The sequence below is a fragment of the Cupressus sempervirens genome, chromosome 3 (assembly GCF_028749045.1).
Source record: "Cupressus sempervirens isolate cs-2001-9-10 chromosome 3, ASM2874904v1, whole genome shotgun sequence".
Lineage (NCBI taxonomy): Eukaryota > Viridiplantae > Streptophyta > Pinopsida > Cupressales > Cupressaceae > Cupressus > Cupressus sempervirens.
Window position 1 is genome coordinate 69,940,844 of NC_143120.1, and position 10,894 is coordinate 69,951,737.

A 10,894-nucleotide genomic window follows, 5' to 3' on the forward strand; every position below is an offset into this window, starting at 1 on the left:
ACCTCCTTTGATGCACTATCTAAAGGAGTGTCCTCAAAGTTACTAGTCTCTAGAGTATTACCATCCATATCCTATGAATCAAATCTAAAGCTCATATCAACATACGGAGTATCAAAAACATTAGCATTGCTGTCCAACTCCTCTATACCCAAGGAAACTAAGTCTTCAAAACTGCCCATTGCATCCTTCTGGATGTCATCAATGCCAATATGATCCTGGGACTCATCTATACACACTGCCAAATATGAAATATCATCAACACATTCCAGCAAGTATGGCCGACTGGATATATGAAGAAAGCCCAACATTGGTGTATAAAAACTAATACCAACATCAGACAAGATACTGGCACAAGAAAAGACAACACCGTGTAATCTGCTAATCAAATCCATGATAGCACCCAAACAAACACTGCTACCAAAAAGTGTTAAAGATCTCCAGTCAACTAAATCCCAAATGCCAATATAATAATCTCGAGTCCATATCCGTAAACTAGAATCAACTGGTAACTCAAGCAAACTCCTCACCTGAGTAATATGACCAATACCAACTAACTCCACATACCTGTCATGATGAGATAATGAAGTCACACTACTATCTTTGTTCACCTTCAGCTGGCTAGACAAATCATGTGAAGTACTACCAGCCTCAACCTCATGTGATGAAGCATCTAACTGTGTCTGGTACTCTTTCTCAGCAAAGCCATGAATGCTCAATGTCTGCTCATCTCTACCAGGTATCTCACCATCCTGCACAACAACATCCTCATAATCATCATCTGAACCCACTACACTGTAGTCACTGCCTGTTGTAACTATACCATCTTGAATACCTGTGGCATCACCCTTTGACGACCTGTAAACAATTGTATCAATTTGAGTATCAAGTTGACTGTTACTATCAATCTGTGTGATATCCTTTCCCACCACCTCCTGTGGCAGAGTAGAATCTGAGACCTCTACCTGGCTATCAGCTAGTTTCTCAAACTCCTCATGCAACTTCTTGGGAATTGTGTCATTTGTCCTGTGAGAAAATCTGTGAAATAGAAATCCAGTCAACTTATCCACCTTAGCTGGGTTAGATAACATGTCATTCATTATACGATGGTGCTCAACCAATTGTTTAGACATGTCATGGCTTATTTTCATAAGTTTATCTCGAATGTCTAAATAACCATCATTTCTACTATTTTGACTTTGGCTATCAATTGTCCAAGATCATTTCCTCTGAGACTCTGTACTATACCTGTCCATTCTGGATAAAGTAGAGTGTAACCCCAATAGGATATAACTTCTTCAAATACCAAGAACTAACATGAAAATGATTAGAAGTAGCATGCAACCATAGATTTGGACATGCAACTGATTAGAAGCAACATGCAACCACCAAATTATGACATGCAAGATTTGGGTAGTTGTCAAAACTGACATGCAAGATCTGGGTAGTTGTCAAAACTGACATGCAAACTTCTACAACCACCAAATTCACCAAGAACTAACATGCAAATGATTAGAAGTAGCATGAAACCATAGATTTTGACATGAAACTAATTAGAAGCAACATGCAACCACCAAATTATGACATGCAAGATCTGGGTAGTTGTCAAAACTGACATGCAAGATCTGGGTACTTGTCAAAACTGAAATGCAAACTTCTACAACCACCAAATTCACCAAGAACTAACATGAAAATTATTAGAAGTAGCATGCAACCATAAATTTTTACATGCAGCTGATTAGAAGCAACATGCAATCATAAATTATGACATGCAAGATTTGGGTAGTTCTCAAAACTGAAATGCAAGATCTGGGTAGTTGTCAAAACTGACCTGCAACTTCTACAAACCCTCAGGCTGGCAAGATCATGGCTCTGATACCACTATAATGTCCCCTTTTCTGATTTGATATGGTATTTCACACCTCTAATCAGATTTTCAAAATCAAACAGCTAATATCCCAAAGATCCACCAAATTCCTTAAGAAACCCCAAATTGGGTATGTTGAAAATAGTGCTAAAAGCTTCACAACTTCACAAATTATTAATGAATCTGAAAATGGAAATTTTTACAGAACTTTCAGCAGCATAACAGCCTACAAATTGACATTTCTAGATCCATATAGCCTTTACACAACAGCTCAAAAATGTAGGACCAAAACTATGCTCATCGGGCTCCCGAAATAGCACAAAATATGCCCGAAAACACCACAAGAACACTAATAATCTATCTCAAAAGTTTAATCATGTCCCAATATATATATTTAGCTCTATTTTAACAGCTTAAAGTATAAAATACAGCAGCAACCAAAACTGATATGAAATACTCAACCGGAAACACCAAACTCTTACAAAAAATACACCCGGAAACTCACAAATCTGCACTGTTCAGCACAAAGGCAAACTCTGTATGAGCATGCACACGGAATGGCTTAAAACTCCCATCCTTAGCCTTCTTAGAAACCTACAAACTCCCATTCTTGGGTCTCCTTGGAAACCTGCAAACTCCCATTCTTGAGTCTCCTTCTCCACAGGTTTGGCAGCCTCTGAAGAATAACAAAGAATGAGCAAAAACTAAGTTCTGGAATCCCCTCCAAAATGCCTCCAAACCTCTTTAAAAAGGGCATAACTGTAACTCACATCCAAGAGAGGTTAATGAGACATATTTTAATAATAATTATCATTTATTAGTCCAACGGTTTCCAAAGATTAACTCCCTTTTTCCGAAACTTCACTTTCTTGGGCCTGCCTGTCTTAACAAAGATTATTATTTTTTTAATTATTTGAAAAGGGGACATGACAATAAACCATAGTCTTTAGTACCTTTAAGATATCTCATGATTCTTTTGATTGCTATCATTTGATTTTCTTTGGGATTTTCTAAAAATCTTGCCACCATATCAATTGCTAATGCAATATTAGGCCTTGTATGCACTACATACTCCAATTTTCTAATCATTGATCTAAATATGGTCTGATTTACCTCTTTGGAATCATCATATTTAGAAAGCTTATGTCTACTAGACATAGGGGTTCCAATTGGTCTTGAGTCTTCCATTCCAATTTCCTTTAGTATCTCGTTGATATATTTAGATTGAATAATGTAGATACCATTTTTCTTTTGCTAGATTTGCAATCTAACAAAGAATTTTATCCCTCCAAACATAGACATATCAAATTATTTTCTCATTTATTTTGAAAATTCCTTGCATAAGTCATCATTTTCTATGAATAAAGTGTCATCCAAAAATATTTCTTCCAACACAATCTTCTTGTTTGGTCCTTTTTTGATATACAAACTACTATTATCATTTGTTCTTTGAAAACCAATTTGTACCAAGTAGTTATGAAGTCTTTCATACTAAGCTCTAGGAGCTTTCTTTAGATCATATAATGCTTTGTGTAATTTTTAGACCATATCTCTTTTGCTAGGATCTACAAAACTTTAGGTTGTTCTATGTAGACATCCTCATCAAGAATTCCATTCAAAAATGTAGATTTTACATCCATTTGATAAACTCTAAATCCTCTATGTGATGCATATGCTAATAAAGTTCTAACAACTTATAATCTTGCGATAGGAGAAAAAGTTTTACCATGATCAATACCTTCTTCTTGAGAATAACCTTTACACACTAACCTTTATTTGTTTCTAGAGATTTCTCCATCTTCATTTAGCTTATTTCTAAATACCCACTTTGTGCCAATTACAATTTTATCCTTGGTTCTAGGAATGAGAGTCCAAGTTTAATTTTTCTCTATCTAGTTTAATTTTTCTCTATCTATTATATTTCTTCATTCATTGCTTCAATCCGACTTTCATTATCTAAAGCATCTTTAATATTTCTACATTCAAATTAAGCAAGTAAACATGCACCTTTCAAGTGGTTTCTTGTCATTGTTCCATCTAACTTGTCTCCAATGATCTAGTCAAGTGCATGATGCCTTATGTATATCTTACTAACATAGATACTTTGGATTCAGAGTTTGTTTCACTAATTTCTTCTGATGCTTTGTGATAAGCTTAGGTGCCATAGTTTGTGACTCGGGTCCATCAAACTTGATTTTCTCTAGTAATAGCTTGGCAACTTTTGACTACAACTTAGGTCCTTCAGACTATGGATCAAGTTGTACTAATTACAACTTGATAGCTTTTGGAGAATTTTGGGACTTGAGAGGTGAGGGCTCCTTTCTTCTAGATAGATTTGGCAGAGTATTAGGTTCTTAGTAAACAAGTCTTATGTAATCCTCGGCCTCTTTGTTTCTTTCTTCTTCATTATTTTTTACAAACTCATCAATTCTCACATGTACACTTTCTATAATTTTATAAGTAGAAAAATTCAAACATTTATATGCTTTACTTATGTAGGAGAATCCTAAGAATATGCCTTCATCACCTTTCACATCAAATTTACCTTTCCTAGATTCTTTCAAGATATAACATTTCATGCCAGATACTTTCAAGTAACTTACATTAGGTTTGTAGCTATATGATAGTTTATAAGGAGTTTGATTTGAGTCTTTCTTCAACTATACTCTATTCAAGGTATGCACTATAGTATGGATTACTTATTTTTGGTATTTGATTACAATATTCTTTTATATCATCAATGTTCTTGCACAATCCATGATGGATCTATTCCTTTTTTTAGCTACACCATTCTACTAAGGTGTACTAGGGACTGATACCTATTTCATAATTCCTTTTTCAATACACAATTCATTGAATTCATTTGAAATGAATTCGTCACCTCTATCTAATCTTAAACATTTCAGCTTCTTTCTAGTTTTCTTTTCTACTGTTTCTAGATACCACTTGAATTTTTGAAAATCTTCATATTTTTATTTTAGATACATTACAATCATCATTCTAGAATAGTCATCAACAAAAGGAATGAAAAAATCATGTCCACCATAACTTTCTACACCAATAAGTCCACATAAGTCTATATGTACAAGCTCTAAGACTTCTTTAGAATGATAGTTCTTGCTTTTGAAACTAGTTTTTCCCATCTTACCAATTTGACAATTTTTTCATAGACCCATATCAGGTTTCCTCAAGCTAAGAATACCTCTTACTCTTCTATATTTTCTTATCTTAACTAGGTTATCAAAGTTTACATGACATAATCTTTTGTGCCATAACCAACTTTCTTCTACTTAAGCAATAAAACATGAACTTTCACTCAGATCTAGATAGAATAGATTACATTTTTTTTATTTGCCAAATCCAACCAAATTTCCTTTTCCATCCATTACTTTGGCCTTCCCATTCATAAATTCTACCTTGAATCCAATGTTATTCAACTATGCCACACTTAGTAGATTATACTTTAATCCTTCAACCCAATAAGCATTGTCACATCTAAGTTCATTGGTTAATGAGATACATCCTTTTCCTTTTATTCAACAAGGTTCATTGTGTCAAAATCTCACACTACCACCATTATAATGTTCCATGTGCTCAATCTTTGATTTCTCTCCACTCATATGATGTGAGTAGTCGCTATCGATAATCAATGTGTCATTTTTTCTAATATGAGAGATAAGTTCCATTTTATCTCTTTCATCATTAGATTCATCTTTTACAACAATATATACCATTTCATGTTCACTTTATTGGAATCTTTAGCCATAAAAAAAGATTTATTACCTTTGTCCTTGTAGTACTTGTAGTTTTTGAATTCCTTCTTATTTTTCTTTTCATCCTTGTCTTCTCTTTTTGGGCACCTTGCAATAATGTGACCAACTTCTTCACAAGAAAAATAGATTAGAGGATTCTTACCTTTGTACTTTCCTTTGCCTTTGGAATATTTCCTTGCAAGTATGGCTTCAACAAATTCAAAATCACTATCTAAACTTCTTCTTCTTCTTCACTTCCTATTTGATTGGCCTTTGATTTCTTACTCCTTTTCTTGAGCGAAAGATTGGCTTCAAATGTAGACTCAATTCCTTTGAACTAGGGCATAGCTATCATAGTTATCCAACTCAAAAGATGTCAATCTTCCAACTAGAGTATCCAAAGTTATTTTTCTATTTGTATCACATCTCATCTCTTGAATAATAGAAACTCTAATTGCATAGATAGGAAGAAGGGTTCAGAGTATATTGCTCACAATTTTTTCATCCTTAATGTCTCTTCCAAATGCTTTGATTGTGCTCACACTTGCTTTAATTCTCTCAACATATTTTGCAATATCTCAATCTTCTCTCATCTTCATCTGATAAAATTATCCTTTGATACTTTCATCTTTATCTCATCTTACATTATCATCTCCTCCATAGATGTCTTTCAATTTAATCCACATATCATAAGTTGTAGTACAACTTTTCACTTCATCAAATTCAGCATAATTAAGAGTAGAAGCAATGTCAATCACAAGATGTTATGATTTTTCCTTCAGCAATATCTTCAACTAATAATGCTCCAGTAGGAGTTTTGTATTCATTATCAAGATATTTACAACTTGAATCATTGATAGTTGCCATATGTAATCTTATAAGTCCTTGCCATGCTGCAAAGTTTGTTGAAAATCTGATTGAAAAGCTCATTGTTGAAGATCAGAGAGGGAGATTGTTATTAACAGAATATTTTCAATCATTGTTTTGTCATTGATGTCAAACCTACTACTTGTAGGAATGACATTATCTTATAAGATCCAAGTACTATCACAAGTTAGTTGATTGATAAAGAGGGTTTGATCAATAAGATGTAACAAGAATACCTAAGGGAAAGGTTGAGTTATGATGGTGTAATGAAGTGCAAGGTTCAATTAAGACAATGGCTAAATGATGTATTGATAACATACTCAAAGATACAGAGATTGGTCACACTTAGAAACATTGAAGGAATAAGTTGTAACAAGGTTAATTGAACTAAGTTCATTAGTAGGTGCTAAGAAAGTTAGTTGAAGCTGAGAAAATTCTCAGTTGGAGCGAAGTAATAGGAAATTCTAGTGTGTACCGAATGATCTTCAGGTGCTGAGTAAAGTTTAGGTGCTAAGCATCAGAAAATCTTAGTTGGTGTCGAGTGATCTTTAGGTGCCGAGCATCAAGAAAAACATAGATGATGCTGAGTAACATAGTATGTGCTCAGAACTAGTATTTCAATAGTGATGAGCTATTGCATTATTTTAAATAATGAAGATTTGCCAAATCTAAGCTGACCTAGTGGTTACCTTGAATTTTGTGAACTAGATGAAGGATAAGGATGATGAGCTGGTGGTATAGGATTCTATGTAAACCATTTTTGGGCAAATTCAAAAGAATCATTCAAGAATATTCTAGAGGAAACAAATTATGGGTTAGATACAATGAATCTTACCTAATCCATATGAATTGAAATTAAATAATGGAAGAATCAAGTGGGAAAGGAACTCCAAGACTTCTATTTAAGGAGTCACAAACCAAGAGGCAAAATCTTTTGATGTTGCTACTACTAAAGAGTCAAATTGTGAAGTGGTTAGAAGGGTTTGAAGGAGAAGACATCTAGGAGAAGGGAGATCACAGAGGCTCTACTTCTACAAGTAGTTATGAAGAGATGATTACACTGGTACCTTGAGTATGGAGACTCAAGAAGACTAAGCTTGAAAGGAGGGCAAGCTATCAATGTTGCAAAAACTAAAAGCCAGGCAATGGTATGAGCTGAGAAGTGATATGAGATCTACAAGTTAAGTTGTATTCTGCAATCAAGTCAAAATCCCTAACTATTACTCTCTAGAAATTGTATCAATTAAGATAGAGGAAAAATCCTATGGACTTAGGTTGGCCTAATATCAATTTGTAAATCCTTTAATAGGGTGGCATTACAAGTGAATGTTCTAAAGTTCTCTGACAAGGCCCACTTCTAACAAGGTGGTTAAATCCTCTAACAAGGTCACACTTAATAGTGTGTTGTAAGCCTTTGATAGGGTAGGCCTTTCATAGGGCATCACTTCAGAAGAGTGAGAATTGAGTAGCATGTTACTGGTAGTTTTTTCCAAATTGGGTTTCCATGTAAATCACTGTGTCATGTGTTGATTTCTTATGTGTTATTCTTGCATGTTGATTTATAGTAACTTGCTAATTAGAAAAGTTAATGCTTGGATGAATGAATGGTTGAATTGGCTGACTACACTTAGTGGGAAAGTTTGAATAAGGCATTTGGACCTTGAATAACTAATTCACTTGCCCCCCTCCTCTTAGTTATTCTAAAAGCATTTCTAACAATTGGTATCAGAGCAATCTACTGATTTAGTTTCAAGGTACTAGAAGCAGGAAGATCAAGATGTCCAAGAGAGAAGTTCCCAAGCTTAACAAAGACAACTTTGTTGCATGGTAGAGTCTAATGAAATTGCACCTTGGATCAATAAGTGACTACGCACAAACCTCAATTGGAATAGAACATGTAAAACTAGTTGGACCTCTTACTATATATGATTTGATTAGAATGAAGGAGCACAATCAAACAATGCTAGAGATTGCCTCTATACTTAGTTATGTAGAATATGATGACATAAAATATTGTGACACTGCATTCAAGATGTGGAAAGCCTTATTAGATATCTATGGAGGAGATCAAAATTTCTAGAGAGAAAAGAGAGAAAACCTAAGGGGAAAGTTTGATGACATGAAAATGGAGGAAGGAGAAAATGCTACTCAATATGCTACTAGAATAAAAGAAGTGGTAAGTGCAATAAGAAGTCTAGGTGGTCAATATGAAGAAGAAATTGTCATCAGCAACTCTGCTCCCTATTTATGCTACTAGAGTTTCAACCATCCAAGAACTAAGGTGTGTACAAGGAAACACACTAACCTTTGAAGGTATAGTGGGAAGAGCTACTACATTTGAGCTATCCAATTTTGATAACTATAGACTTGAGAACCTTGAATCTACTTTCAAGGCCAAGATAATAATAAAAAGACTAAGGAGGAGACATCAAGCAAGAAGAGAAGAAAAGGAAAACATGCATCTAGTGATAGCAGCATAGATGAGGAAGATGTGGAATAGTTAGAAGCACTACTAGCTAGAAGATTCCATAGAGGCAAAGGTAAATTCAAAGATAAGCTTCCTATCATATGTTTCAATTGCAATGAAGTAGGTCATATTTTAGCAAGATGCACACAAAACAAGAACAAAAAGAAGGAAAAAAGTACATCAGCAAGAGAGAAGATGATAGCAAAGACTACAAGGAAAAAGGCAAAAGATGCTACATTGTTAAAGAAGATTTTGATGTGAATGATGATGAAGTAGTCTTTGTGGCCATGAAGGATGAATTAGATAAAGATGAAGATGAAGCAACAACATCGGTAACCTATATGAACAAGAATGAAAAATGTTTCATAGATAGTGGATGCTCACATCACATGACAAGAGATAAAAATAAGTTCATTACCTTTACTCAATATGATGGAAATAGTGTTAGATTTGGTAATGATGCTCCATGTTATAGATCAAAGAAAAGGGTTTCATTAAACTCATAGAAAAAATTTCATGTGATAATGCATGCTATGTTGAAGAATTTAATTAGAACTTGTTGAGTGTATCACAATTAGGCAATGTAGGTTGCAAAGTTGAATTTGGAAACAAAACTACCAAGATCTATGACACTAATAGAAATCTGATAGGAAAAGGTGAACAAACTAGGAGTAATCTATTTTACCTAGATATGGAAGATGCAGCATGTCTTGTTGTTAGACTTGATGATTTGTGTTTGTGGCATAAAAGAGTTGAGAAGGAGAGAGGGAAATATCTTAAGTGCCTAAGGTCAAACAGAGGAGGTGAGTTTACGTCAAAAGAGTTTGAGATATTCTACAATGATAAAGGCATCAAAAGGAAAACATTAGCACCAAGAACTCCACCATAACATGGTATTGCTGAAAGAAGGAATAGATCAATGATTAACTATGCTAGAACTTTGATAATGAAGAGAAGTGTTGCACTAAAGTACTAGAGAGAAGCTGTAAGCATTGTAGTCTACACAATAAATAGAGTTGAAGTTAAGAAAGGCACAAATGCAACACCTTTTGAATTAAGAAATGAAAATTTTGATGCAAAGAGTGATGAAGGCATATTCCTTGGATACTCCACTAGAAGTAAAGCATATAAGTGTTTGAACACTAACACTAACAAGATTGTGGAAAGTGAAAATGTAAATTTTGATGAGTGTATAGAAGTTTAAGTTGATAAGTCCAAGCAATCAGATAATTATAGATCCTTTGTATACTTCTATGAAGGAATGACTATTGAAGACAATGCTACCAATCAAGTTGGGAGTCAACAACAAATTTTAGTATCAGTCGAGTCACAGCCAAAGAATGTTGAGTTGCATTCAAAAGAAAAGCTACAAAATGTAGAAAATGCACATTCTAATTTTAAAAATAGCACACATGAGAGAAATGATGAAGTACCAAATGAAGAAGAAAAAAATGACTCTAAAGCTGAAGGATCAAACATGGAAAGAAGGATAGAACCAAGGTTAGCCAAATATGTAAGAAGACATCACCTTGCTAATCAAATCATTGGTGACAAGGATGACAAACCAATGAAAAGGAATAGGTTTAGGAATGAATCATGTCTATTGAGCAAGGTTGAGCTCAAAATAGTGAAGGATGCACTACAAGATGATGACTAGTATAAAGCTATGAAAGAGGAGATCGATCAGATTGAAAAGAACAAAACCTAGACCCTAGTTCCTAGACCAGCTGATAAGAATGTAATTGGTACCAAATGGATGTTTAGAAAAAAATTTGATGAGAATTGTGATATAACAAGAAACAAAGCCAAATTATTTTGTAAAGGTTATGCACAAGAAGAAGGACTGGACTATGTGGAAACATTTTCCCTTGTTGCAAGAATGGAAGGAGTCAAAACACTACTTGCATATGCTACATACAAAGGTTTCAAAGTCTACCAAATGGA